The 26437-nt window shown below is 38.7% G+C and overlaps 1 non-coding gene across 1 annotated transcript; it reads right to left on the bottom strand.

Annotated features, from left to right (window-relative positions):
- Window positions 1-2648: 2648 nt before the first annotated feature.
- On the bottom strand, window positions 2649-2757 carry LOC145777789 (U6 spliceosomal RNA). The gene has a single exon (XR_014290365.1). It is a non-coding gene; the product is annotated as a U6 spliceosomal RNA (small nuclear RNA).
- Between the last annotated feature and the right edge of the window lie 23680 nt (window positions 2758-26437).

Genomic DNA, 26437 nt, shown 5'->3' with positions numbered 1-26437 from the left:
GTTGCTTTGAAGTCAAAACTTCGAAACAAGCTGTTAGATCTGAAGTCAGATTTGCTTTGTGCAGTATCCAAAATCGCACCCAATATTGCATCGATTGTACACAAAAACAGCGCAAATGTCTCACTGAAACTATTGATGCCGTTCTTTACGTTAAATGTTGTTTTTGCTGAATAACGCTGTTTTATATTTTTAATATGGTAAAATAGATAAAATTAGATTTTGGGTAATGGGACTTTGATCTGGACAGAAATGGGTAATAAGGGAAAAAAGGTTAAGAACCCCTGTTGTAGAGGCTTTGAATCACTGACGCGGGCCTGGTCACCGAGATTGACAGAGTAAAGTTTCCAATAGTTGAAGTGTAGTATTTTTTTAATGATTTTATGCAATAGGTGCCGCTGAGCAGACAGTTGTGCACACACTTGAATTGCCGTTTTCAAGCGTAGCCTGCATCGCAAAAGGAAAGTCATCCTTTTTTAATCAAGCCACTTCTTCGCTCACAAAGTCGGGCGCTCAGTAGATTGATGCAAGTGTCTACAACATTGGCTTTCAAAAAGACAATCTTTAGCAAAATTTTGCACTTCATGTTGCATTCTGAATTATCTTCAATCATAGTCAATTGTTGGTGAAATTCGTATAGGAATTTAGTCGCCAGATAAAGGTTGTCTCGGTTTCTTCATGGCACAAGGCTTGGCAACCTATTCTTCGGTCGTGTGAAGGCATTTTACTTGGCAATTTATACCATTATTCCGAAACAAATCCACGCTTGTAGTGTGGGCTGGTAACATCCTTCACCACCATCCGATATGTTTCAAAGCATTACAATTTGTCGCGTCTTTATCGTAAGTGAAAGTTCAATGTGATTACCCGCCCGGATAATGGGCTTTCTTGTGGGGATTTTCCCCCTTTTTCTTTCATCTTGAATTTGAGAACGGCGAATATTAAGTATTTGATAGAAGACAAATAGTTATGATAGTTTTTACATATGTTTTTTTTTTCAATAAGACCTTAAAAAGGCGACTTTACAGTGGCGAAAGGTTGATCAACAAGCTTCCAGACCAGGTTGATTTTACACACTTGGGATTGTCAATTATTCTGTTGTCTATTAAGTTAGTTGAAGGATTATTGCACAACTTTTCATTCTCAATAACATCGATTAACCGGAACAGAAGTTGGAGTACATCAGGGCCTACTTCATTGCTCGAACATTTTAAAGACAGGCTAAGGTTTAACCCAGTGGTTCCCAACCTGTGTGCCCTAAGACTCTGGTATGCCTCGAGCTATTTTTCATATTCATCTGTTATCTGTTTTCTAAGGGTTAGCTAGGATCATTTTTGCTGATAACAATTTTCATGCACGTCTATTTTTGTTAGATTAAGAGCCATTATGTAATGTTATATAATATGTTATAGAGCAATTATATCAAGCAGGGAAGCTATGAATACCATTTTTAAAGTCATTTGCATGAAACAGTTAAAGTGCCCCTGACAGGTTGGATCCAAGTATAGTAACTTTTTAAAGCAGTTCCTAGCGCAGAATTACACTTAGCGAACTTTTTAATCCTAACCTCGTAACTCGACTGGTTTGGGCGTAATTTAATCAAACGACTGCTCCGCAGCGCCACCACAGGCGAAACTCCATATTTCACTGCTCTGGGACGACTTTGGTGGTATTACGTCATCCTAAGTGGACGTCGTTAGCAACGGATGAAACAAGCGCTTCCTAGATGTAATTGGTGGATCACAGTTTGGTCGGAGTTGGTACAAGCGGTTGCTTTTTTCGAAGATTTATTGTTTTTTGCAGTTTAATAAAACTGTAGGCTACTGGATACGTTCCTACAAAACCTAAAATATACTTGAAATGAAAAATGAAGAAATCGTACGAATCATCATTCATATTTAATTCATCATCACTATTCAAAAATAAATAAAAGTTCTCTCTCTCTCTCATAATGTGCCTTCAGTTGGCCATTGAAATCCGGTGTAACGGCCATCTGGATCTCGAAAATTGTTTCGGATTCGCCAAACAATGCATGACGGCATCACAATCCGATTGTTGCTTCCGAGAGCATCACCTTGTAGTATACACTCCAACACATGCCTGTAGGCATTTTTACTTGAGTGGTATTAACAAAATCATCTTCAGTGAAGTGAACATATACGACTAGTTTTGTATGGCCCATCCCACTTTCGAACACTTGAAGAAAACTTTGACCATTTTCATTTACAAACCGCATGCGGCCCGCCACGCTGTATCACTGCGGCCCACGGAAGGTATCAGCGTACAAGTATAACCAAAAATACTTTTCTTGAGGAGGTAAAGAGCACGAAGGCAAAACATATTTTCCGGGAAGCATATTTTCGCTTTGAATACGATTCCACCGACCGACCAATCAGATTGTAGTTCTAGGTGGGGGTTGCTTAAAGTTATTCCAATGCGATGGCCAGCCACATTGTCCCAGTGGTTGATTAAAACGTCTGTTTTCGAATTTCTGTGAGCATAGGAATGCTTATTTTAAGTTTGCAAATAGGCTATCATGTAAACACTAGTGTGCGTTTCACCGTTATTGTGTTTCACGAGCAGTATTCTCTTTATGCAAGTTTTTGTTGGCAAAATAGGTCGGTGTGCCAGCTCAATTTATAATAAATTGGCAAAATATGGAACGCTTCACGATTTTGCGTGTCATCCTTGCGCAGGGACCATGCTAATCTTCTCTGTATCGTTACAATTTTAGTATATGTACTGCTGAAGCATATGTACTGCCGAAGCAAGTACTGCAAAATGTTGTTAATCAACAAATTCTTGCCACGCTAATAAGCACCACATGTGACAGTTGTCTATAATAAAAGAAAGACGGTCTTATGGATTCTCACAAAAAGGATGAAAAACCAACTCATTGCTTTTTTAGAGGGAAGACTGTTCATGAATTACGATAGAATTACGATTTTTCGTTAATTTTCACAAACGTTTGTTTCATGGTGCCTGGTGTCTTTTTCGCTGTTATTGGGACCTATTTTTTGCTGATATGTTTGCAGATCACTGTCACAATCAAGGTGCAATGCCTCGCGATGGCTTGCTTTGTATCTTCAACGAGCGTGTTGTTTTGGTTGTAGAATTCTGGTGCGATGTGTTATTATCGGTTATGACCTGAAGTAACCTCTGATTACGAAATCTGTATTATGTAAAATGTGTTTTCTGGAATCATTTTCCCTACGTGACATTCTAGAGACTTCTGTTGTTTACATTTAAATGCTGCTTGATAGAACAATGGTTCTTTATGATGTAACCTTACGTAACCTTCTCGAAGTTACTGGACTGAACAACCAACTATAAATAGTGGTGTAGTTTGTGTAATGTTTATTATTATGATTATTATTATTATGAGTTGATTATGAGAGTTGTGCTATGAGTTGTGGATTGGTAGTTGATGCAGAAATTATTGGTGATTGAGACTTGAAGTAATTGAATACAAGTAGATGAGAATTGGTGCTGATATAAATTGTGTTCGAATTTAGAGTTATTTGAGAAGCCGTTCGTTAAAGTTCTTCAAGAAGTCAGATTATCATTTCACTAGTAGAATTATTCGACATTTAATTGACTGCTTTTCGGTTTGACCCATTAAACTACGTCATTGAACCTTTCCAAGTCTTTTTTCTGGTAAGAAATAGAAAGAAATCGTGACATTTTTGGGGGCTCGTCCGGGAATTAACCGAAAAACCGAAGAATACCGAAGGATTTATTGAAAAAATAATAAATTAACAACAAGCTGTCAAGATGGCGGATACTGTCAAACATGAGATGATTGAAGACTTAGGGAGCATGGCTGAACGAATGGGGCTGACTGGTAGTGAGAAGTCTCAGTTTGTGATGGAAGAGTATCACAAGATAATAGACCAAAAAGCTCAGCGAGAAGCTGACGAAAGAGAAGATAGAAGAGCTGCTCGTGAAATAAGGAAAGCAGAACTTGAAGCTGAAGAAAAACGAGCACAGCGTGAAGCTGAAGCTGAAGAAAAACAAGCACAGCGTGAAGCTGAAGAAAAACAAGCACAGCGTGAAGCTGAAGAAAAACGTGCACAATGGCAGTACGAAGCAGAAGCTGAAGAGAGAAGAGCGCAATATGAATTGGAAAAGTTAAGGCTTGATTTAGAAAAACAAAAACTGGACATTGCTGAGCGATCTAATTCTACTAATGATAATGTTCGAGATGTTATTGTGGCGCAAGTTAGACGTCCAGATTTGCCATCATTTGTTGAAGAAAAAGATGAGTTGGATAGTTATTTGTTAAGATTTGAAAGATATGCTACAATAGCCAAATTGGAGAAGTCGACGTGGGCTACCCAGCTAAGCATGTTATTATCGGGACAAGCTCTTGATGTATATTCAAGACTTTCGCAAGAAGAAGCCATGAACTACGACAGATTGAAGTTAGCTCTGTTAAAGCGATACAATTTTACCGAGCATGGATACCGTCAAAGATTCCGTGAGGCAAAGCCTGAACGACACGAAAGCCCAGGTCAATTTATTGAACGTTTAAGAAACCTTTTGTTAAAATGGTTTGAACTTTCGGGGGCCGAACAATCATTGGACGGATTGGCAAACCTTATAGTTAAGGAACAATTCACAGATTCATGTTCAAAAGATCTGTCTGTTTATTTAATGGAGAGAAGTCCAAAGACTTTAGAAGAAATAGCCAGTGTGGCAGAACAATACTTAGTTGCTCATGATGAGAAGTTGTCGACCGAAGAGACGTTGTCATACGATAATGACGAAGGACAATTAAATCATTTTGAAGGAGGTGCTGTTCCAAGAGAAGTACGTTGTTTTAATTGTAATGGCTTAGGTCATAAGTCTGTTAACTGCCAAAGAAAGACTAACAGAAATCATCAGGAATCGAGGAAGTGGTGCAATCGTTGCAATAGGCAAGGGCACGAAGCGAAGGAATGCAAGGACAAGTCGTTTTCCTTACCCAATCAGTCTGGGAAGAATAAAGACACGGACGTTTATCGAGGTGGTTGTGCGATAATGATTCATGAACCCACGCTTGAGGAGGAGAGACCGGATGAAGATGTTTGCGAAAAAATAATACCTGAAGATTACCTGCCAGTAGTGGATGGAACAGTTGGAAACAAAAAGGTAAAAGTTTTACGTGATTCTGGTTCTACGGGTATAATGGTGAGGAGAGATTTGGTTAAAGACAGTCAGTTAACGGGAAAAACTGGAATTGTGATGTCGATAAATAACACTTCAATCCAAGGACCGTTAGCGAAGATATGTATCGAAACTCCGTATTGTAGTGGGACTGTGAAAGCATTATGTTTACAAAACCCTTTAGTTGATCTTATAATCGGAAATGTGATTGAGAGAAATTCTGAAGTTACTTGTTATTCTTGTGGCAAGAATGGTCACTTTGCTCGAGATTGTTCTGCAGATGATCAGCGACGATCTCACGGTCATGGATACAATGAGCGCGAAGAACCGAGGAGAAGAGGCAGGCGACGACCATTTGGAGTTTGTTATAGATGCGGTAGACGCGGACACTTCGCCAGGGAGTGCGTTGCTGACGGCGGACATTCGGAAAACAGACGTTGCTGTGACAACCACTGCTACCGATGTGGGGAGATTGGACACATAGCCAGGAGCTGCCTTTTTGATGAAAAGGCTTGCTACAACTGTCATAAAGAAGGTCATCTCGCCAAAGACTGTCCGGAGAGGAGGTGTTTCCGATGTAGGAAGATGGGTCATCTCGCTCGCCGATGCACTGAAGATGTTGAGGACGTTGGAGACTTTCGCCGAAAACGTGACTATTGTTTTGAGAAAAGCTATCGTTGGTAGATCATGCAACGATGGACTTATGAGAATTGATTTATTGAGTAATTAATTGTTTTGTAATATGTTTTGTATTGATTGTGTTGTTATATTGTTTGCAACAATATTCTAAGGGGGGGGGCGTATGTCACAATCAAGGTGCAATGCCTCGCGATGGCTTGCTTTGTATCTTCAACGAGCGTGTTGTTTTGGTTGTAGAATTCTGGTGCGATGTGTTATTATCGGTTATGACCTGAAGTAACCTCTGATTACGAAATCTGTATTATGTAAAATGTGTTTTCTGGAATCATTTTCCCTACGTGACATTCTAGAGACTTCTGTTGTTCATATCATCTAATGTTTATTATTATGATTATTATTATTATGAGTTGATTATGAGAGTTGTGCTATGAGTTGTGGATTGGTAGTTGATGCAGAAATTATTGGTGACTGAGACTTGAAGTAATTGAATACAAGTAGATGAGAATTGGTGCTGATATAAATTGTGTTCGAATTTAGAGTTATTTGAGAAGCCGTTCGTTAAAGTTCTTCAAGAAGTCAGATTATCATTTCACTAGTAGAATTATTCGACATTTAATTGACTGCTTTTCGGTTTGACCCATTAAACTACGTCATTGAACCTTTCCAAGTCTTTTTTCTGGTAAGAGATAGAAAGAAATCGTGACAGTCACTATTGTTGCCTGTATTGCGATGTGTCAAACATTTTCTTGTTTGTTGAAATTGTTAATTGCAAGATATCATTTGTGAAACGAAGTGACAACACCACTCGCCATAAGTGCGCAAAACAAGTGGCCTCGTTTATTAAACATTGTTAAAGAAGTCAAAAGTGTTGTTAAAGGAGCTTGGCCTGACAGTAGCGTTGTTCGACTAATTGAGTTGCTGCGGTATTCTAAGATAAATATAAACAACATGTAACGCTGGATACTGGGTACGAAATGCGTTCTTTTCTAGCATAAGAGTCAACCTAACTAAAATTTTATTAGTGCGGCCCGCCACAGCTCTCCTTAGTGCCAAAGTGGCCCGCATGCAAAAAAAGTTGGTGACCCCTGCTTTAGACCAACAGAGCCTCACACATTCACGTTTTGCAGTAGCCGTAGCATACTTTACCAAGTCATCACAGAGAAAGAATGTATCCTTCCCGCTTACTGTGACGTCACAGCGGTTTTGCCCTTTTTATTTTCGCAATTAAATGAGTGCCAGATTCGCCGATGTCAACGAAAGTTTGCAAGCGTGTAACTTAGTAGCCTGTTGATATTTTTTACGATTTGCTGGTCAGGGAAGTTTGTTAGTGTCATCTTTTTGGTATCTTAGGTAAATTTAGCGAATTTATTTACCTGTCAGAGGCACTTTAAAGTTTGTTCCAACAACATGCTGCATTCGAGGTAAACATCGTTGGTTTGCCACGAGCGAGGTGCCACAAAATATTTTTCTTTTCTGAAGGGTACTATAAGCCTAAGAAGATTGAGAATCACTGGTTGAACCCAGTGATGGAGGAACCATTTTAAAAGTAGGTGGGCCCAGAGGTGCATCAGTCAAAATCAATTCGACTTTTGGGGGGCTTTTCCCCCAGAATCCCGATAATATTGTTGCATTCCTAATACTTTAAATCGTTTATACATTGTGTTTTCATGATTACATTTCTTTCCAGCAAGTGGAATTTTTCCGTTTTTGGCCCGATTTTGCCAAAAAAGTTTACAAACCTGCTTTATAGCGCTGTACAAAATATGGCGATGTACACACAAATAAAATGTACATGTACACTACACAACAATACAATACAACACAACACAACAATGTACACAACAATATAAAAAGGCAACAATACCACATCGGAGTAATAATCTGCAGCATTATACAGTACCTGCATATGTAATGATCAGTGGCGCCGGCAGGGAGGGGGCAGGCGGGGCAGCTGCCCCCCCCCCATGTTTTGGGCATCATCTTTTTAATTTGTTTTTTATTAATACATATTAATATTTTTTTTTATATTTGGATCCCAACCTCAAGTAAGTCAACTCAAGTTGCAGGGGGGAGGGGGGGTAAAAGCTCTCTCTTTAAAAAAAGTATGGAAAACCTTGATGACTAAATTGTACAGTAGATAAAAAGATTTTCTGCGGAAGCAAAGATATAGACTTTTTAAAGTTTTAACTAACGTCACATTGATGTAGAAAAATAACAACCTGTTAAATTTTTGATACCTCACACTCCCATGACTTCTTCCGCGCGCATTTTGGCATTGGTTGCTTGCAGTGATTCTTTCACTTAAACAAAACGTTTTGTTTCAGCAGTTTTGAGTTGTTCGATTCTTAAGTTGTAAAGGAGACTCAATTTCTCCAATATTTATCATTTATGTTTCTTCTTTAATCTCAGCACAGTATAAAACTTGTAAAAGTTTTTCATCCATACGACGTCATAAATGAAATTATATCTCAAATCGGCGTAATGACGTGATATCATCTAAACATTTTACCGAATAATAAATTAACAAATTCGATCGTCAAAAGTGGTTTGGTGGTGGTAAATATTACGTAATGAAAAAAATGTGATAAGGTTGGAAGACATTACGTCATGTATTTTCAATACAAATTGAAGTTTAAAACTTATTCTTTTGTTCATAGTCGTAACTCGTAATCCACCTTCAAAGCGGTACTACAAAGAACAATTTTCGATAAGGGGGGCATCAAGAATAAGTCGACATGACTTTTAACCCTTAGAAGGTTGGGCTCCTGGACTCTTGCTCAGTTTGGGGGGGGGGCTGTCGATTCTTCTTATGCTTTAGGAGTGATATCTCTGTTATTTTGGCAAGGTTTCAAAATTTGGGATTCACTTTGTAAAATTATTCACGCTGAGCATATCCGAAAATTAAAACTGTGTGAATTTTAGAACTGCTCATATACGTTGAAGTGTTGAGGTCACTTATGAGTGTAATTTGTAGCGTGAGTTTACACATTATTTTTTGGTAGAGTAATGAAGAACGTGCATTGTAATGTTGTGATTAATCTTTTTTTACATTATTTTACATACAGCCAATGCCCTTCACGCTGTGAAACAGTTAGGATTAACGAGACATGGGCCAAATTAATTACTTTCATCCAGCTGGTGGGAAAATGTTTCACAATAGAATATGAAATATTTCAGAGGATGTGCTGAGAAATGCCTTATATCTTTCAATTTATAACCTTTATTCGCTCAAAATTTCAGCTCAATAGAGGTGAATAAAAGTTAGGAAAAGTTTAAAAATCTCGTAGTCGCAGCCTGAGTGGTTTTAGAGATACAACTGTTGATAAAGTTGAATTGACAGCCCCCCCTCCCAACCTTCAAAGGGTTTGCATTGAGTCAACAGATCTATGCCTTAAGGTTTACGTCAGCTCCGGAGATCAGTAAAATATAAGGTTGTCATCTTTGGTGCAACAAAACCATTGATTGATTGGTTTAGTGAGGATTCGTAGTCCCATTGCTTTCATTTTGAGTGATCATACTGATTTTCAATTTATTCCTACAAGACGTTACGTAATGAAAAAATATATAACTAAGGTTGGAAGACATTACGTCATGTCTTTTCAATTCAAAATGAAGTTTAAAATTTATTTTTTTGTTCATAGTCGTAACTCGTAATCCTCCTTCAAAGCGGTATTACAAAGAACAATTTTCGATAAGGGGGGCATCAAGAATATGTCGACATGACTTTTAAGGTTTACGTCAGCCCCCGAGATCAGTAAAATATAAGGTTCTCATTATCGTGATTGTAAGCCGCGGGAAATTTTTTCTTTAAAAAACAGATTCCCGGAAAGCTAAACATTTTTTCCAGCCCTGGTAGAAAACAAGAGAAATTAAATAATATACCACTGTCTTGCATGTCTTGCACCAGAGGCGTAGCCAAGGGAGGGGGTTTGGGGGTTTCAACCTTTCAAATTGAATTTACGGATGTTAATACATTGTTTACAAGAAAAGCTTTAGCCTATGATGTAATTTCTCGTCAAACTGTGCAAGGATGCAAGCCATCTGCAACTGCTGAGATCGCTTGTTCGATCTAGATTAACATCTAAACAGCTATTCGTTATGCAAAACTTGAATATATCAGAAATAGCCTAAAGTAACTTCATTGTCTCAAAGCTTTTTGTTTGACACTCATCAAGATGTATGACCTCTATGACGTTACATTTTCTAAACTTTGGGTTGACTTCAGAGCATAAAAGCTAATGACTTACCGGAATAAGATCGTTTTTTGAATCAACCAAGGAGAAAATTGATAAATAATACAACTGTAATAATCTCGCAAAAAAAAGCAATCAACCTATGTCTCTAAAACAAAGTTTGCCTAATTTTAAACGAAACTGCATTAAAAAAGCGAGTTTTGCCAATACCAAACATTCAAATATCTCAGTCTGGAATTAGCAACAAGAAAACATAGAGACTTAGCTTTATTTCCAAAAAATGCCGAAGAAAACATGATCTTATCCTTTTGCTATGCCACCGGACAGCACCATTTTACAGAAATATTCATACCCACAATTTTGTTGAAAATGCTCTCAGAATGCACCAAACTGAAAGTAATTTTTCAAAATTTTTGACTACACTACTGTCTTGCACTGTCAATATTTTGCCCCCCCATTATTTGTTGAAGGTCTGGCGGCGCCACTGGTAATGATATCATTGTTTTAACCATAGAGACCATAAAGAATAATGAATTGATTGATAGATTGCTCTGCCAATCACATGCAACCACACCCACACGTGCTGCCCATCAATAGTGCCTATAGTAGGCTCAACAGATAAGTTTAATCATTGGATTTCATCATTGAGCTATCAAAGATAATCAACCTAGTGTATATCAAAGGAGTGGAGACCTTTTTTGCAACTCCCTCTCTGATTTGTTGTTTTCGCTACCTATTCAAAGAAATTTGGCTTTCAAAAGTGGGTGGGCCAGGCCCACCCACAAAATAAAGTAGGTGGGTCCAAGCCCACGAGGCCCACGTGGTTCCTCCATCCCTGGTTGAACCAGACTAATGACAGATCAAGTTGGCATGTTTACATCGTACGGTTCATTGTTCACATTGCATTATATTTTCATTCATCTGTTGTTATTTTGTGTTGAAAAAGTTTAAAGTGAGAACAATATTCCTCAACGACAATACAGTACAGCGGTATGATCAGTAAGACAGTAACGAACTGAAAACAAACAGTAGTTGCTTTATCTGGAAAATGGAACGATCCAGCTGTGAGTTACGTCATCGCTTTGTTCTTGTTCGCATGTAACCAGTATTGATGATCTCAAGATAGCGCTTGATTGCTGGGGAGCTTCAAATCGATCACAGAAAACGTGTAAGTTGTATGTAGCCTAATAATGGTTCGTTGTTTGAAATGTGAATGAATTTTGTGTGTGAGAAATGATACGTAAATTTTCAAACCAAATGTTTCGTGTGAAGTTACTTTTCCCTCAATTGAGAAATATGTCTATTGTGACTTTATATTGTAATGATATGTAATAAAAAGATTTTGCTTTGGAAAGCCCCAGTTGTCGGGTGACATTTACGCTGCAAAAGCTATAAATAACTTGTAATTTTTCAGTAAGTCCAACATTGTATTGATATATGGTCGGAGACGCAAGTTTTTTTCATTTTTGAAAAAATTAAGGCAAAAATAAAACTAACAGTTTTTTTAAAACAAATATGTGAAAAGTTTAAATGATAAAACAGAGTATTAAACTTATGCAGTTTTGAAATATCTGTTTTGATAAAAACACGACACTCCGCTTATAAATTAACTTGGTGGCACAACTGCAGACTTTCGAATTAGCTTCAAAGCATATGCATCAGGATGACCAGTTGTCACGTTTATTCCAGGGTCAACATCCAGCTCCTGTTATAATGAAGTCCACAAAGAAAGTGCGGAATCTTGTGAACAAAAAAGTTGAAAACTCAGCTGGGCAGCAAACAATACGCAAAATAACTCTGACGTCATATCATGTCAAGTTTTTTTCTCCTGAAGTTGTTCATGGATTTTAAGCCAAAGCCCGAAACATCGTTTAAAGTCCGAAACTGCAGCCCTCGATTTGCCATAATCGTCATACCTTAAAGTGCGACTACCGATAATGCATCGACTAATAGCGCTATTAACCATTCCTTGTGGTCGACATATTGTCGGAATGCCCAATTGCCTGCTTGGATCACACTTGCAAGCTCACCCATACAACAAACTATCAAGTTTAGGAAATAACAGGAGTGTACGAAACAAGAAAAGAATACTTCTTCTGCACTTTCACTATTCAGCTTAAACAAATATTAAAATAGAGAAATAAGACAAAGTAACTTCAGCGGGTTTAACATGATGTATTACATACACAAATATAACATAATTAAAAGTAAACTCAAACGTTTTCGACACGTACGTGTGTTCTCATCAGGAATTACGTATCTGCAATATACATAAAATGAAAATTATAAGGTATATAATGAAATATAAAACGTAGTCTACAATTGGGTCACACATTGCTTCTATAGGCTACATTGATGATATGTGGACTTCCCTGGTACTTTTTCCTGATGCTTTTGTATTTTTTAATAGTGATGTTTATGTGATTTGTTGGATATCTCGCTTGCACTTTTCTTCTGTTTCACTATAAATGAAAAGATTGTTCCACGCGACTGGTTTTGTCACGATAGCGAGTCTCACGTCGTTCAATGAGAATGACGTCATTGCCAATATTTTTGCGCTTGCAAGTTTAGAATGTTTCCAACTGCGCGGTTGAAAACTTACTTCTTTCATAAAACGAAATATGTGCGATGTGGCAATTTGTAGCGAAATGTATAATCTACTATAATAAAACGTTTTGTACTATTGAGAAGTCCGCCCGGTAGCTCAGTTGGTTGATTGCCCAACTTTGTGTAAGAAGAAACCTCAAGATCAAGCGACGCTGTTTCGACTCTCGGGGTGTGCGTTTAAAGAACTCATTTCAGGACTTCTCTCCATTCAGCGGCACCAATAGATGTAATAATTTGCAGACAACAACACTTTAGCCCAGCGCTTCCCAACCGGCAGGTGAGTCGCCACCCATTGGTGGGTCGCGAAGCTATTTTAGCTAGGTCGCAAAGCATTTCTAAATGTTACCGAATGTTAAAATTTTATAAAAAATACCGACATGACTATGGATTTCACAAGCCGCAGTTTGGTATTGAACAGTACTGCGCCTTCGCTACTCTTATCTTCACTTCATTTGTTGACTTTCCATTTTCATGAATTGTGCACCCTGTTTTCTAGTAGATCGGGAAATTTGCATTATGATTACATAACAATTATACAACAATGTAACAAATATGTAACAATAAGATGTTAGCCACCTTGATAAAGTCAGTCGTGCTGACTGACGAAACGTCGGAAAAAAAGCTAGTTATCATCTTTAACATCACGAGGTAACCTAGTAAATAGTCACCAGAAGAACGCAAATTAATTTTATTATCAAATGCCTGGTGAACAGTCTCTCTCTGTTTTTAATAAGATGTGTTGTGTCGCATTAACTATTTCGGTACGAATACGCCAGTAGTAAAGAAGCCATAACAAAGATGTCATATCAGCATATCTTATTGTGGGTCGCACAATAAAACTTAAAAGTAGGTCACAAACTGAAAAAGATTGGGAAGCACTGCACCAGTGGTTCCCAACCTGGGGGTCGCACAGCATTTTATAGGGGGTCGCGAAGCTGTTGCTCATGCAACAACAAAAGTGAATGTACAGTATGTAGGACGAGGTGCCGGTCCGCTAGCCATTTCATTCAGATTGCTTGCAGCACAACATTATTGCATATAGCACAACATGACTGTAGGACCTACAGTCACGCTTATTACATCACAGTGGACGCATAGGCTACTGTGTAGGACTATTTGCTGTAAAAGTGTAAATTAAAACTCTATTGACAAAGTAGCCTTGTATATTAGACAACATTATATTAGCACGCAACCGGCTCGGTGGCTTAGTGGTTAGTGCGCCGGCCTCTGAAGCGGTAGGCATGGGTTCGATACCTTGTCGGGTCAAACCAAAGACCTTTTAAAAATGGTAGGCTACTGAATCTAATTTCTGCTTGGTACTGAGCAGTGGAGTGGATTCGGGTAATAATGTCCTCAGTTGCGCCTCTATACGGCTTCATTGACATTGTCTGCTTTGGAAAGCGCTGTGGAGCAACGCATTCTGCGATGGATACAGCGCAATATAAAAACTAACATTATTATTATTATTAACCTCCAATTTCACGGTTAGCTGCTGACCTCACCTTGTAGGTCTGCAACAACCATCGCATTGATTTGTCAATAAATGCAAGAAGAACATTTTTAGGGCTGCCTTTTGTTGTATTATTTGTTAATAGTATACTCGCATTTAGGAAAGAATATAGCCTAAGTTGGGGTCGCGATATCTACGAAATTTTTTAAAGGGGGTCACCAAGACAAAAAAGGTTGGGAATCACTGCACTACACAGTACACAATTGGAAACTCTACTCTTGTCAAATTCGGTGACCGTTATGCGTCAGTTCAAAGCCTCTACAACAGGAGTTCTTGATCTTTTTCCCGTTATGTACCCCCCTGAGTCGTAAAATAACCCGAACTCCCAATAAGCTGACACCAAACTAATGGTCGTTTGTTTGAATTAAGGCTTCATTATTGAGTGGTAAGAATATTGATTAACAGTTAGATCAGTGGTTCTTAACCTTTACTAACCTGCCGAACCCTTACGCTAATCTGCAAGCTTTCGTTGAACCCCAAATTTTCCGTGAGTTACAAAAACAAAAAGCTACCACATTTAATAATAATACATTACTGTATCCATGAGACTTTTGTTGTTGTTTTTCTGCGACCAATGGTGAGATTCGAGGCTTTGTCTCGAAAACAGCAATCCTCATGTCATTTTCGCATGCAAGCCGGGTTTTTTTTGCTTTAACATCCACCAGAATAGAAAACGCATGCTCGCATAAATAAGTGGCTACGAATGGAATGAGAACTTTAAGGGCAACTTTTGCAATAAGAGGATAACTTTCGATTTGTTGGCACCAAAACGTTTGGAGATATGTTGTGTTGAAGTTTCTTTTCTGCATCTCGCTTTCTTGAAGCTCGATAATGTCACCCAACTATATATGGAATGTTTATATCTGGCGTTGTAGTATCATAAGCAAATGGTTGACGTATCCATGCTGGATATTGCGTTTGTTCAGGAAAGTAGTTTTGAAATAAATTTTGCAACTTCTGCAAATGCTCAGTAAATACTGACTTAAGCCTCTGAACTTCTGCAACCTCGTCATTAATTACTGTATCGGAACTACTTACTACCTCGTCCAGACGTGTAAAGTTAGCGAAGTTGTTATTGCCAATCGCTGCCACCACAACTGCAATTTCTTCTGAAAAACACTCATTTGCTCTTCAGCTTTTATTACATTTTACAACTCAAACACATTTTTATCGTCAAACACACAAATGTTTATTCGCAATCAAGTTTCGGCTGGACAATATTTTCCAAAAACATTCGCTGATATACCATTCAGTAGGCCGTGAGTTAATGTTTCAAAGGACGTTTGCGCCGAACCCCTGCAACAGCTTCGTCGAACCCCAGGGTCCGATCGAACCCTGGTTAAGAACCATTGAGCCAAATGGTAACTAACAAATTTTAATGGCATTGCAAAGGATATTAATAGGAATATTTACTTCAAACACTTTATTCTTAACTTTAGTGCCAATGCTGTGCCTGTTTGTTGCAAGTAGGTTTCTCTATTCTTGACGTGGTATTAGAGAGGCACAACCGTAGGCTAAGTGATGCTCCATGTTAAGCCGTGATCGAAGATTTTTTTTTTATTTAACAGCGTTAAAAATTTTTGCTCACACAGGTGAGTACTGGGGAATATCAGCACGGAGTTCAAAACAAGGTCAGATACAACAGCGTAGGTCACACTCATATTCGTCCAAAACTTGGTCGGGGTGAGCGTTTCAAATGGATTTTTTGGAACAGGGTCAACAGAGTCGCAATCATCGCACACTCGCCTCACATTAAGCTTGCTGGCAAAGCCGTGGATTTCGCATTGTTGCATCACAATAACGCGAATTCAGGCAAAATGTACGCACTATTTTTAATTATCACACATTTTTCTCTAGCGTAGAATGTTAAACAATAGCACCACATGAAAACTTAACTGCCATTCAAGTATCCTTAGAAATTTCCTTGTGAAACTTTAGGCCCTAGAGGTTCACAAACCCCAGATTGAGACCTCTGCTCTACAAGTAGGCCTATGCCAAACTGCCAGGAATAACCTATCAAAGCTTTGTCAGCTCGAGGATGAAGATTCAATCTATCAGCATTCTGTGTATTTTGTTTACTATTTTCATTGTCGTACTTTCACTATGCTTCATATTGTACGCTTGCGCGGTGTATTAGTATTGTTATATCTTATCCGCAAGGCATGGACATAATTACCCTTTGAACGTTTCCTGAAAAGCCGCTCGAAACAAACTTTGCTGGTCGAACGAAATGTTTCGCATAATATTTAATTAAAAACAAAATCAAGACAAATATTTTTGATTCAAAGCGAAAAAAAATCGACCGTTTCGAAATTACAAAACGAATTTTTTTCTAATTAGCCCAATTCAAAAATATTTTCAATCCTAATTTTTGTTGTAAAAACTAGTGTAGACAAACGTGTACAAAAACTTAATCTGTTGAGTTCAGAACGCAGACGGCCTGACTCACACAGACAGTAGTCTATCCAGGGCTTCCCAAAGTGGGGGTCGCGACGCCTTGAGGGGTCGCGTAACGAACTTCGGGGGTCGCAGAAAGTATACAAATTTTACACAAAGCACTGCATATTAACACTTACAGTATGTGCAAGATGCTGTGAAAGTTATTAACTTTATTAAGAGTCGTGCACTCAATAGGCTACCCGTTTTTTGTAAGATTATATAATGAAATATGGAATAGGAATTTAAAACCCTCTTTGCTGCGTTGTATAAACGTGGATTTCAAAACTAAAGCCAACGCTTTAAAAAGTTATTAGTGTTAAAAAATTAAGTCGTGATTTTTCCAACGGAAGTTTAGCCTTTGTCTGCCGTTTTTGTAAAGACGTTTTTGGAAAGGTTTTTCAAATCATGCTGCTTGTCAGGTTTGCTTGAAAAAGGGGGAACGAATTTTATTTGTCCTTCCAAGAAGAAAACATCTATGTTTTCACATTGAAATCTAAAGTTGGAGCGTTCATCAAAAAATTAAACATCTAGAAACAAAATATTGAAAATGATTCATTTGAAATATTCTCATTTACTGAAAGTTTTTGGCTAACAATGGCGTGGAATCAAACGTTATTAAGCCTCTAGTTATCGACACTTGTCAAGACTGTTAAAAGAGTTTAAAAAGTAGTTTCTTCTAGAATTGGACAATACCAATTTAGATTGGATCTAAAATCCATTTGCAATGCAAAAGCAAAGTACTGAGCACCTCTCTTTCACATCTCAGGAAAAATTTGCAGATCTATCTCTTGACTCTAAGTTGTGGCTTGAATTTTCTGGAAAAAAGTTTCACACTTTTTGGCTTAGCCGAACGTTAGAGCGGAATATTCACCATTATATGGCTTAGCAGTAACCGCACTCCTGCGGTTTGTCTCCACGTATATGTGCGTGTCAGTGTTTTCAACGTTGATAAACTACCGTTCCAGCGTAAATAACATTGAAACCGCGTATTGACAAACATCGAGCGACGGCTGGACCCGCTTTGTGGCAGAGAGCAGTCGCACCCATCACACTGAATAAATATGTTTAGGCTACTTTTTGGTTTTGTTTGCAGCAGGCTACAAGTAGTAAAGTATTAGGCTTCGAGTACGGATAGCTTGTTTTTAGTTTTCGTTTAAATTAAGCCTTCAATAAATATCACAAACGTATATTTCGCATAGATTATCCTTTTAATCGTAAAGGGTCGCGGAAAATTTTAGGAGATTAAAAGGGGTCGCGACCAAAAAAGTTTGGGAAGCCCTGCATAGCACACTGCTGCACAGTGCACAGCCTCCATTCGTCACACATATTGAGAGAACTAAATCTGTGACTGATGACTACTTTGGGACATCAGTGTTTCGTCGAAGAGCGTCAGGTATTCCAAAATAAGTTTTGATTATCACGTGATAATGATATACCAATTGCTTTGTGGTGAAACTCTGCCATATCGAACTCATTAATAACAAAAATGTTGGCAAGTCTGCTGGTTCAACGACAATCTTTCTGTGCAAGGTCAGCCTTATTTTGCTTGCAGACCAGTACTTAACAATTCACATTTCAAAGCAATTGAAAAAGAAGCCCAGATGTCACACTGAAAAAATTCGTTTTAGTTTAAGGTTGAGTTGCAACCATGGTAACAATACAGTTTAGTTTTCTCCTCTGCTCAGCTTTTTCAATACAATAAGTGTTCTGTGCTACAAAAAGGTTACAATGCACTCGGTTAAATTTGTTGTGGTTCAAATAAATAGATTTCCTTCCCTCAAGTCAAAGCAAGGCAAGTGGGACAAAGCAATCATTAGATTAATAAAACTATTCGATCATTTCCTTTCCTGGAAAGGGCTTTCCTCTTCTACATCTGCATGCATGTCAAACGCAAAAAGGTCTAGTGAACGCAAATGAGAATTTTAATCTAAAGATGTTTAGCGTTGAGCAAGCTACTTCAAACTATTGTACAATCTAAAGTTCTAAACGATAAATTTGTAAACATGCTAGAAGCCATACCAAGCAACTTCACCCAAATTATAAAAAATCAAAATAAATTGAAATTTCAAGCTGTTTTACATGCATCCATGCTAGTCCAACTTATTTTCATCTGCGACTGAAAACTCAAGGACCCTGTAGACTATAAAGGTGAGTCAACGCATTTTAATATAGGTCTACAAAACGTCGGTAATCAACGCTAGGTATCATCCTTAACATCAGGAGGTAATCTAGTAGCCTATAGTCACCAGAAGAACGCAAGTCACTTTATTTAGGTCTACCTTTGTAACTGCACAGAGTATCCAACGAAGAGTTACTAAATGGATTTCAAATAAAATTGCTTAGACGAATGCGGTACTTGAAGAGAATCATCTTCGGACAATTCAATATTTATCTCATCAATAAACTAAACACAAAGAGTTTTATTTGGAAATTCTTTATGAGTTTTGTCTGATTCAAGATTTAAATGTAAATAGTTTTGAAGATGATGTCTTAGTTTCTTTCAGATTAACTTCAAAACAAGACTAAGAGGTAAACCTGAATTTAACAAATCATTGATTAGTCAGACTTCTAAAAAATCGCTACATTTTGTTTTGAAAAACAGATGATGTTGAAAGAAATCACAAAATATTGAAAATCTCATGAGTGTTCGTGTTTGTGTTTGAGATTTAGTTGTTCAATCGGTTTGTTTAAACTTGCCGTAACAATTTGCTTTTGTCGGTTTGTTCTGAATCATACTTCACCCAACACCACCAGTGGAATCGGGATATGAAGATTTGTTTATGCAGGTTACAACCCGGAAGCTTCAAACAATGAAACATATATACAAAATAAGTCGCTGTGATTCAGCAACCAAGCAAAATAATTTTATTCCAAAACATTTTTCTAGTAGAAATCAAAATTCTCTCGAAATAAATTAAATTTCACTTCAGAGTGGTCGGAGATTTACACGGCATTTAAATGCCGCGTTGTTGCTTAATTTCGTTTGCTTTTGGTTCAAAAAGTCACGTCTCAACCAAAATTGTTCGAATATAAACTTTTCATTTATTAACGCGCTTTGATAGGTCCGACCATCAGCAAACGATAATAAAACTCATCTTTACGTCACATAAAACAATGCTGTCATATTTGTGCAAGTTTCCACACATAAACAACATATGAATTGCGAAGACCGACATCTAATTATTTTGTTGTAGAGTGTAGGCCATCGCTTATTCACTGCCATGGAAACGGTCATTACTACGACTCGGGTCAAACATACCACCTGCGCAAGGATGAAACATATTTAACTGCTTTTACTGTCTCTTCTGCTTTTTATAAACCTTAAAAATAGTTTTTATTGATTGATTTATTTGATTTTTATACTCGGACTGAGAAAGCTTCTTTGAGAACTTAATCCTGGCAGTTTCGCAAACTTGTAGAGACTTTGAACCGCTGACGCAGGCCCAGCCACCAAGATTGATAAAGTGAAGTTTCTGATTGTTGTTGATGTTATTGTCAGAATTATCCATTATTCTATCCATTAGGTACCGCTGGATGTAATTATTTCATTAGGTTCATTAGGTAATGCAGTCCTGAAATGTGTTGCTCAAGCGCTCACCCCGAGAGTCGAACTTCCGCCGCATGATCTTGAGTCGGGCGTGTAGCCACTGAGCTAACGGGCGGACAATTTGGATCTACAACACGATAAAGATTTTTGAACCTTTCAAACAAGCGAAAATTACACAATAAAACATAAAAAAATAACAAATAATAATAATAACGAAACATCAAAACATTAAAAATATACGTTTTCTTGCCTTCTAACCAAAAAGTTTCTCTTCCTCTCATTTATTGGTTAGCTTTACACAATTTATTTTATTTATCCTAAAGCGGGTGAAATTCTTTCACTAAAAATGTAACGAGACCGTGGCATACCTGGTTCGACAAATAATATCACTCATTCGGTTTTGCTCAAGAAACTGTCATCACAGAAGGCTGGAAACGTTAGATTATGGTTTGGTTTCGTTCATGTTTTGTGATGTGTGCGATAATTCATCACCTTGTAGGTTTGATTCGGTTTTGAAAACTTTTCGAATAAGGAAAATGTTGAGGGTGCTGCATTTGGTGATGCCTGACTTGCCATGGCACTTGTCAGTTCAGTAACTTGTAAAAATAGGCCGGAGAGCAAGAGCTAATTATCTCTGCGGCACTTTTGTTTCCTTACAACGTCATGAATTTAAAGATCTGGCAATGTTGCCTGGCATGTTGCATAGGTGACTTTCTAATGGAAAAAATCTATATCCTTAGATTAAATCAAAAATAAAAGATTGCCTTTATCTTGATGACGTGGCTTTCTTCAAAACGTCAACAGCCCGCTTGTGCGTATGTCCCACTTATAGTCCAGTATGCATTGAGCGCAAACAACAAATGTGATACAGCCTTCTTGCAGGAAGATTTGTTACATTACATTACATTCCATTGAAACTGAAATGGTTGGTTGGAGGTTCACAAATCGTACTGCCACATAATTTGCTTCACTACAATGATTCACAGACTAATACGTGCTTTACATATTTATATCGTTATAACCTGTGTTAGAACACCTATGTGCTCACACAGAAAGAAGAAATGTTATTTAACCGTTTGTCCTGTGGAGGGAAGGGAGACTTGGTACTTTTCAAAGCAACATCACTAAAGAACTCCGCAATCCTATTAATCCTTATAATTTGAAAACAAAAAAACTAGCTGCAGGGGCGCCGGAACGATTTTTGACTGGGGGGGCAAGATTACGAAAAAAGGCACTTTTGTTTACTAAAAGGCCAATTTTTTTTCAAGTTTTAAGATAAGACATAGCGATAATGCTAATCTATCAGCTCACTATGTATTGAGTAATGATAGCCTACAAGTGTCCGGTATACAAAGAAGGGCATCATGCTATTTTATAATGATGTAACCTACTGTCAAGCCTTAAAGCAGCCTGCGGCCATGGCCGCTAAGTAGTGCTTGAATGAACCGCCGGTGCTACCTCCTTAATCGGCCAAGTTTGGCCGCCGGTCTCTCCTAGCCAATTATTTAATTTCGCAATACAATGATCGTGGATTAACTGTCGAAAACATGCAGTATCAAAGAGTGACGCAAAGTTAGATCAGCGCGTCATAATCGCCACTGTTGCATTGTGTGGGGAATATTTGTTATTGATGGAATATCCATCTGCGATCGCCAGCGCTATAAGTCTTGGTTGTAATTCCCGACGTTTATTTTAACAAAGTCTTAATCCGAATTGCTAATTTACATCGGCTGGCAATATTGTCGTTTTTATGTCGATTCGATGTTGTCGGACATTGAACCGTTGTTAAAAAGGAGAACAAAGTTAGTTGACATCAATGGGAAAACATTTTTTGATCATATTTTGCAAAAATTATGCTTCTTTTAGTAATGTCTTTTAGTAATGTACATCATTGAAATAGCTAAAACCTCAATTGCTAAGGCAACAGGATCAGATGTCAGTAGATGTAACAGAAAAAATATTTCGCACTTGCTAGTGCATCGTCAGTTCTGATAAAGGGCAGTTAAAGCCTACAAGTAATGTTTTAATCATTGAAATACTTATTTTATTACCTTGCGGTCATCGTCAACACATGTCGAACGTTGTTTTTCGTTGCTAAAAAGAATTCTAGGGGAATAGCGAACTTTTATAAAATCAGCTACATTGGAGACACTCGTGCGAGTGTCGTTTGAATAGTACTGGATTACAATCCCGATAAAGCAGTTATTGCGTGGTGCAGCGATTCTATTGTAGGACGTCGCCCAGGCCCAGACTTCAACAACGCTAAGTGATCATTTTAGCATTGTTGCAAGTTTAATTCTATTTACTTGTGCTATCGTTATTTTTATTTTGTATTTTGGCCTCCAAGCACGCAGATTTGGCCGCCGAGAAGGAGCTCCCGTTAGGCCACGATGGCTGTCGAAAAAAAACGAGTTTTAAGGCCTGTACTGTGTTGCAAAATTTTGTGCCGTAAATATTATTTTGAGGCAAAAATGAAAGATTATAATTAGGCTAAAAGCGAATAGCAGAAATTGTTATATTGCAAAATGTGCAGTAGCTTACATGACTTTAAAAGGGCACCATTGCCCCCCCTGCCCCTCCATCTGCAGAAAATTTGAGGGCAGGGGGGGCATTCGCCCCCCCTGCCCCCCCGCTTCCGGCGCCCCTGACTAGCTGGTGGCAGGCTAAAATATGCGTGAAACTGCGACGCAGATATGTCATAAGTTGGCTTTGTTGTAAAGCACTCAACTGTAATGATTCCGCCTTTTGTTTGCAAACTCGAGTTATGAGTTGCTTTGATTAATTTTTTAATTACATCTGAGTTAATTTAAAATTATCAGAGAGCATACGATCAGCCATGCTGAAAAAGATGTCGTTTTACATTATTTTCTATGGCCAATACATTTTGTTTCTTCTTTACAACAAGGAGCAGTAGAAAAATTCTTGACAAAACTCAATTTATCTCATAAAATAAACCGACTGATGTGGTAAGTTTTTTGTTGATTTCTTGTCGGAAAGCAACAAGGAGCGATTTCTTGATCAGTCTATAAACTTCTGCATGTACCGGTACACTTATATTCACATAAACAATAAATATTATTAACACTACAAAAAGTGCTCAATACCAAGCAAAAAGCCAAGACGAGCAGATTACATCAAATATAATTATCACTTTCTAAAATCTCCACAACCTGCTTCACCCTAAAAGAGGGATCATGAGAAGGTCCTGAAAAATATGCAAAAACAGTATTTGAGTCTAAATTTATTGCGATGACGACATTTACCAACCAGTTCAGAACGTTTGTATAAGTTCAATAGGTGGCTACAATCGGCCTTTAGAATGGCCAGCTTTTCAGCAAGACAAATTGTTAAGCAGGCTGTTGAAACAAGCTGCAGAAGTTTTAGAAAGCAATTACTACATTTGATATATTCACATAAATATTTATGGATGTTGTTGAAATGTTTTATAAAAACAAGAGATTGAAGGATACTGAAAACTTTTTATTCAAATATTGGTCTTCAAAAGCTTATTTTTACAAAAACTTACCTCAAAACGGTGAAGGCCTATATTTCTTCCTCAAAAATTTGGACGTTTATGTCATTTTGAGTAAAGTTGTATGTTGGCTTGGAAAAATCTGAAATCAATGCCTCGTTTTTGTAACGTATCGTAACGTAATCAACAAGTCGGCAGGCCTTGTGCCTCTTTGGTTTCGAATACATTTCCGTGACAAAAGATTGACTTTTACAATAATTAATTTCCTCCGACTACGGCCACCTCGGCCGTGATTGATATTTATATATATTTGGTAATTGTATTGCAGAGTCAAATCAGACACCGCTCGTCTGGTCGTCTTCGTTGTCGTCGTCGTGTGAGCCTCTGGGGTCGAGGGTCTATCTTTTTACCACCCCAGATTCACGATGTTCCCGGACTACACTGAAAAGCTATTAAAGAACAGCCAGTCTTTGGTTTTATCACCCATGACGCGCAGACCTTCCACTCCGTTAGGTGGCTTGAAAATGATACAGTCATTGATGATGTGGTCTGCGGTCTGTTCCTCGGCACTACATTCACAGGAGGAGGAAGAGGCCATTCTCCATTGGTGCATGGTTGAGCAGAAGAGCCCTACGCCGGTACGAAGACGGTTGAGGCGCACCCATGCCTGTCTTTGTAGCGTCAGGCCGATGGGGCGTGTGTCGGTGTCGGAGATGAACGAATGGAGTCTGGTGGTACTTAAATTCCATTCAAAATTCCATTTATGGTCCGCCAAGTAGCCGCAGAGATATCTTGTTCATCAGCTTTGTTGATCAGAAGTTGAGCGGCTGGCACGAATGGGTGTCTTGATTTCAGTCGATGGGGGTGCTCGTATGGGAGAGCAGAGATCTTGTGGTGGAGAAGATGGTTAAATCCCAGTGCCCGTCGGCCGAGAGACAGAGTGGCTTCTTTACGACGAAGCTCAGCAGGTTGGATGCCAGCGAGAATGGGGAGATTGTCCAATGGTGTGGGACGCACGCATCCGGTCACTGTGCGCAGGGCGCTGTTTATGTCAGTGTCGATGTAATGGCATTGAGCACTGCGGCACCAAACAGGTGCATAGTACTCTGCTGAAGAGTAAACAAGAGCTAAGCCTGCTATACGCAAAGTGTCGGCCCTCGCACTCAAGTTAGAGCCTACCAGGCGCTTGAGTAGCGCAGCGAGGGATGTGAGTTTCTTGCGCGTTGACACCAAATGGTGGCGGTACGTGAGCGATCTGTGTAGTGTCACCCCAAGGTGTTTTGGTTCGGGGCAGAAAGAGGTAGATTTTCCGTTGTTCTGGACATGTAGCTCACGATCAGCCCGATTGAGTAGGTGGAAAGCTGCTGCCACAGTTTTGGTTTCGCTGAGTTTCAGTCGCCAGTTCTGGAGATAAGCTAAGAGAGTCTTCATGTCCTGGCTCAAGGTGTCTTCTAAATTTTCCCACGACTTTGTGGAGTGGAGAATTGTCAGGTCGTCCACATAAGCGTATTTTGCGGAGACCGTGGTTGGAAGGTGGTGAGTGTAGATGTTAAAAAGAAGTGGAGCCAGGACCGATTCCTGTGGGACGCCGTTTTTCAGGCGTCTTAGTCTTCTTCGCCGTGAGCTACCGGTGGTGAGAGTGAAGCTTCGATTCCTGACAAGTTCTATAATCATACGGACCATATGTCGGTTAGGAAACAGGCGAAGCAGCTTGCAAGAAAGGCGCGGTGCCATACGGTGTCATAGGCAGCTGAGAGATCTAAAAAGACAGCACCGGCCTTCTTTTTTGTCTCAAAGCAGTCCTCGATGTCTTTGGTCAAGAGTGTGACCTGATCTGTGGTAGATTTTTTGCGCCAAAACCCAGCTTGCTGTTTTGGAAGGAGCGGGTCGATGATTAAGCTGACGCAGACACCGCTGAAACCAAAGAAATCGACATTTTGAAAAAGGAAAAAGAAATCGTTGTATTTATAAATAGAGAGAGCTAAAGATGCCGGTCGTCACTTCTCGAGACAGACGCGCCCATTCTTTACCTTTGAGGAAACAACGTTACGAAGCTCATGGATTCCAGGACTCGACACCTTTCAAGCCACTTCAAATCTTCGATGTTAACGGTTTTAGTCATTTTGCTGTTTCTAGCTCTAGCGTCACAAGCCATCCCATTCAAAAGAAGATTTTTGTAAGTAAAACAACAGTTTGAATAAAAACATGTGTAATAGCGACAGTGGAATGAATAACTATGTGAAAATAAGAAATAACAAAATTCTCTGGAGTGACTGTACCATGTTGACGAGACTTAAACAAGCTGAAACCGGCTGCTTGTGGTTTTGAGTTCCTTGCAGGAACCGTTCGTTTATTTGTCAGTGAAGGTTTTTGACTGACCCCCGGATTTGTCTTGGCAGATCGACCTTATACCGTGATGCTTGATACTGCACTGAGTAACAATGAGTGGAATTTTGTCTGAGTGAATGACTCGTGTCTTTTGCAGCGAACAGATGCAGACTTGCAGCGGGCGGGTGAAGACGAAGTGTGACCACTTGTTATCCTACTGCAAACCTCGGATTTTAAAGCGAAGCGTCAGAGAAGATGGTCCGATGAGAGGCTCGCTCAGGAAAGAAGGTGATGTGGAAGGCTTGTAAACACATAAAGTTTCGCTGCTCATTTCTAAATTATAATACTCTATTGTTTGTAGTTGTTTTAACTTGTACATTTCAGTATTTTTAATATTCTGCCATGAAGCATAGGGCTACTTCTTATAACCCGTATAAACAGAAGGTAGGTTGCTTAGTCGAATATTTTCGATTTTGGTGTTACAGATCAACAACGATTTGACATTTCCTTAATAATAAAAACTTTTTCTATTTCAGATCATTCTTATGACGATGCAA

The sequence above is a fragment of the Aplidium turbinatum genome, chromosome 9, assembly GCF_918807975.1.
Source record: "Aplidium turbinatum chromosome 9, kaAplTurb1.1, whole genome shotgun sequence".
NCBI lineage: Eukaryota > Metazoa > Chordata > Ascidiacea > Aplousobranchia > Polyclinidae > Aplidium > Aplidium turbinatum.
Note: the sequence above shows the minus strand (reverse complement) of the source record. Positions and strands in the feature narration are given on the sequence as shown.